The sequence below is a fragment of the Oryzias melastigma genome, linkage group LG15 (assembly GCF_002922805.2).
Source record: "Oryzias melastigma strain HK-1 linkage group LG15, ASM292280v2, whole genome shotgun sequence".
In the NCBI taxonomy this organism is placed as follows: domain Eukaryota; kingdom Metazoa; phylum Chordata; class Actinopteri; order Beloniformes; family Adrianichthyidae; genus Oryzias; species Oryzias melastigma.
The window spans coordinates 27,961,833-27,966,934 of NC_050526.1; the positions used below are offsets into that span (position 1 = coordinate 27,961,833).

General features: G+C 40.4%; 1 long non-coding RNA gene across 1 annotated transcript; it reads left to right on the top strand.

The window, feature by feature from the left end:
• Positions 1-2,979: 2,979 nt before the first annotated feature.
• LOC112161362 lies at positions 2,980-4,085 on the top strand. The gene is made up of 5 exons (XR_002921862.2): positions 2,980-3,161; positions 3,226-3,304; positions 3,392-3,453; positions 3,677-3,725; positions 3,805-4,085. It is a non-coding gene; the product is annotated as an uncharacterized LOC112161362 (long non-coding RNA).
• The last annotated feature ends 1,017 nt before the right edge of the window (positions 4,086-5,102 follow it).

Genomic DNA, 5,102 nt, shown 5'->3' on the forward strand with positions numbered 1-5,102 from the left:
TGAAACATGACCAATGAGAATTCAACCAGAAAGTCAAGACTTCTCACAACATATGATTCATAAAACATTACGGATTCTCTGGTTCAGTCCATGTGTTCCTTTGTTCTTTACTTTTTACCTTTGGATGCAAAAAGGTGGAAAAAAGCTCAACGTTTTACTCTGTCATTTTCATGTTTTTGCCAGACTTGGGTGTTAAGGGATAAACTATTGACTGTAGAAACAATGTACAGCTCAACATCCCCCCCCTCGTGTTCCATAGGAAGTAAGATTTTTTTTAAATTAAGTTATTCAAGTTATAAACTGGGGCTGCACGGTGGCACAGTGGTTAGCGCTCTTGCCTCACAGCGAGAAGGCCCCGGTTCGACTCCCGGCTGGGACCTTTCTGTGTGGAGTTTGCATGTTCTCCCCGTGCATGCGTGGGTTTTCACCGGGGACTCCGGCTTCCTCCCACCGTCCAAAAACATGCTTCGTAGGTTAATTGGAGACTCTAAATTGCCCCTAGGTGTGAATGTGAGAGTGAATGTGTGTGTGATTGAGGCCCTGCGACAGACTGGCGACCTGTCCAGGGTGTACCCCGCCTTCGCCCTTCAGTAGCCGGGATAGGCTCCGGCACCCCCGCGACCCCGAAAGGGAAGAAGCGGTCAAGAAGATGGATGGATGGAAGTTATAAACTGACCAATCAGATGCCTCAGTAAAAGCATCTGGTACCCACTGGCCCGCCTCCAACATTTGATTGACAGCTTCTCCTCAGCCCCCTTTTAGTGGAAGGGGTGTGGACTACGAACAAGCTCACTCATGATTGGCGTCTGTAGTTCCTCTAAAAAACGTGACTCCCTCAATCACTGTTGGCGGGTTTCAAAATGGCGGCGGACGCATCAAGAAGCCACGGTGATGGATTTGGTGTGTTTTTGCCGAGCTGGGGGTAAGGCATTTATTTTCTATGGGCAACGTCGACATCTCACTCTGTCCATTATTCTCTACTGTCTATGGGATGAACTGGTTATTGAATCCCTTTTTCACTTGGAGTTTGACAGTCTGAGTAATAACTATCAATCTGCAACCAATATAGAAAAATATTATTAAGATTGAGACATGGTGGATTTATTTCACTTTAAAGTAAAAACAACTAAGTGCCATCACAGCATATAACACACATGTGATGGCGGCAAATAATGATCAACCATTGTTACAGTCTAATGTTTGGAAACACTTTAAATTTTGCAAAGTCTTGTCCATACAGTGTGGTTGAATGTTTTAATAATGTTCCGTTTGTATTATTTTGACGTGGAAAAACAACCGTGAGCTGAACTTTATGAAACTAAAATGTAAATGGATTTGATATTAATTCTTGTTTACTTGTTTGTTTGCACAAATAATTAATTGGTAATTGATTATCTTTCAAGAAATACAAGGAATGGGGAAAATTTCACCTGCTCTGTCAGTACCAGGTATTTATCTCTGAGTGACAGTGGTTGAAGATCTGGCTAAATGTGTCCTGGAATCAATTTTAGTTCAGTGAATCAGATCGTTCAAAATAAACCAATATTGGCAATGTATCGGATCATTGTTAAAATGACCCGTTACGCCCTTGTCAGTCATCAGATGAGCTGATTGAGTCCTCACATCAGTGTCTTGTCTTGGCTTTCAACCAAAATCTTCGGTTGGAAAAAACAATCAGTGAAGATTAGTGTCATTTTTCCTGAACATGAGTTTTAACTTAAAAAAAATGCTAGAAGTGACTTTTTTACAGCACAATCCAACATATTCAAAAATATAACAGGTCAATAGGATCTCCAGCACTTTTCTTTTTTGTGTTTTCACAGTAGAGCTAGCAGATTCCAGGTTATAAAAACAGTACAAAACAGTTAATCTATTCACAATAGTCACGAGTCTCCAGTGACTTCACACGTCTCCCTTTTGCTCCGTCTTCAGAGCATGTAAGGATGTTCAACAATCTTTGAAATGTTAAGAACTACTTGACAGACAAAAGTGTAAAATGAAGTTCTCCGTGTGAATCTGTGTGAGTGCTGAACAGGTTTTTAAAATTCATCACAAATCATGAGAAGCTTTCAACGCTCAGTTAGCCTGGCTTTAGCCCTCATCAATAATTCTGATTCTGCACCTCAATCAAAGGGCACCAAATCTCAGCTCATGCATAAACACACTCTACTCCACTCCAATCTTTTACTCTGTTTATTTTTTATTTTTCATTTCAAAAGGAATTTTGGATGGTAAACTTGACAGTCCTCGCCAGAAAGACACAGTTACACTTTAGAGTTTCTGTGCTGCTTTTTTCTTCATGGCCTTTCTGGAATCTCTGCTGGAGAACTGAGACTTCTTTAGATTTGTGTTTATTTTGTCGAGTTTTGCAAAGGATGACACACTGAGTGCAGCAAAGTGCACTGACACCACAGTGGGAGCAGAAGTCCTTCTGCTGAGGTCCTTCAAAAAGGAGACAAAAGAAACTTTCAGCTTGACAAAACTCTTGCAGCTTCACAGCTCATTGAAAAAGCCTGGCCTGCTGGGGGTCAGTGAGTGGGTGATGTGTGATGCTGAGAGAGACAAACAAAGGATGCGGAGTGTCTGGATTCTAACAGCTCAACATTTGGAGGGAAAAGTAAAAGTTACTCAGATTTCTGGGAACTTCCAGTGTGGCTTTGCTGATTCTCAGAATTTAAAAAAGGATATTTATTATTATTACTAAAATTGTTTTATAAGTCTAGACCTTTTTGTGCGAGAAGTGGTTTTCCTGGTATCCCTAAAAACTTCAATATTGCTCATTTTAGGCCTTTTGCTATGTTCACACTAAACTTTGGAAGTGAATATTTAAGCAACCACTTAAAATAAAAAGTCTATGTAAATGCACATATTTGAGCGTTTCAAGTTTCCACGTTCAAAACTCCAGTGTTTACATGTCAATATACACGTTTTTCAACTGTCAGGACTCACTCAGCCACATCCTCTTCCAACCACCAGAGGGTTTCCTGAATACTAACCATCTTCAGCACCTTTCTCACTGCAACTCCCATCAGCCATCGCTTCAGTTCTCACAGCTGATCTTCATCATCCTCATCAGAACCATCAGCATTTATGCCCACTCCAGCGTGAAGTCTTGATTGTGTTTCCCTTAAGACTTGTATTTCTACCTCAAGACACGTCATGTAAGTGAAACGTACCATTGCCTTGTGTGTGGTAAATGTATCATGTATTGAATGCCCCTTACAGGTTTGTCCATCTTCCATCCACATCTGTAAAAGCAGTTTTGAATAAAGTTTTAGGAAAAGACATCTTCACAACCCAAGTGGTAAACACGGTCATGAAAGGAGTATCAGAGTGTATAGGGGTGGGCTTTCCCGTGTTGTGATTGGTGGATTTGTGTTTATCTCCCCAGACTTTTGCGTCATCAGTATCTTGGTTAATCATAATAAAATCAGCTTCTTCTAGATCCCAAAGGTGTGTGTCTCTGTTTAATAATATTCTGCTGATGGAACTGTCTGACTTAAAGATGGGACTCAGAGAAGAGCTTGTTGAGTGTGTTGCTGCAGCCTTGATCTGAGTGTTTTTGATTTGAGACCTTCATGACTCAAACGTGTTTTGCTGCATTAAAGATTCTTAGAGTCAAATGTAAGAATGGCATTCTAAGCATATTTTACTAGTTTTTTTTTTGTTGTTGCAGTAAACGTGCTGGTAGGCGTGTGCAAACTGCAGACGGATCCCATCTCTGGGTAAGTCAAAGGACGGTTCGAGGGAGGAGTGTAAGAAGCAAGTTTCTTAAAGAAAGACAAATAATGTTTACTTGAACAGAAACTGGAGGTACAATCGTCCATTCATCCAGATGACTGTTTTTTACCGACCAGATCTTTTCAGCTCCTCATCTTCACGATGAAGTCACAAGTGTTCCTGCCTTAAAACACAAATAACTTCAAAGAACATTGCCATGGAAACTGTTCAGTGCACAGATGTCTATAAGTAAAGGTAAACAGGCAGAGCCAGGCTTCTCCTGTGATATTATCATAGATTATCCACGGTGTTATGAGCAGGATGTGGTTTTATTAAAGCACCTAATGCTGAACAGAGATATGCTGGTGGGCATGCTTATTATGATCTATGTGATGAGATGAAGAGACTGGTAGGAAACCAGCAAAGAAAACAGATCATCCATTTTACTCACTCAATTTATTTCCATTTTCTTCAATTGCTTCTAAAAATCTGCAATAAGTCATTATTTGGTGAAAACTACACATTTTATTCATCTTATATCAAGTCAACTCATTTTCTTGCTCACTACTTAAGCCTTAGTCACAGGCGCCCATACAGAGCTTGACCTGTACAGGTTTTTGGATTTTACGGGTCTGTGGAGAATAAATGGTATGTTCTTATATAGCTTTTTAAAACCTTCTTAGAAGACCCAAAGCACTTTACAGTCACAGTCCCATTCACCCATGAACACGCTGATGCCAAATACTGGTGCCATCCTTTAACCACCAACAACAGCAATGTAGGGTTCAGTGTCTTTCCCAAGGACACTTTGACACATGGACGAGCAGGGTGGGAACTGAACCTGCGATCTTCTGATGAGAGTTTGACCACTCTACCTCTTCACAACGCTGCCTCAGTCACAGAGAGGAGCGGCTGCATCTTAAGAGGTACGGAGCCCCTGACCTGACATGGGTAAAAAAAATATTATTATTTCGGTCCCATAAGTTATTATTTCGTTCCCAAGATATAATTAATTCATTCAAACAAGATCTTTTTAATTAAAAAAAATCATAAAGGGACTCCTTTTCCGTGCGGGCCCGAAGGTTTTACCGGAAGTGGAACGGGCTCTCCAAAAGGTCTAAGGAGTGTGCCACAGTGTTATTTTATCATGAAGAAGGTGTATTTATAGCTAACTTTTAACATCTTTTAACAATAATCATATCATAGGTACAACATGGGTATTGGCATGTAATTAAAATAATTATTGGTTTAAAAAGCAAAACAATTCTGACAATTTTATATAAATTATTGTTATTGTCATGGAGCAACCTGCTACCACCGTCTCCAGTCACCAGAGGGAGCGCTCACCAGAGTTCTGAGCTCACCACCTGCCATTACCTGGA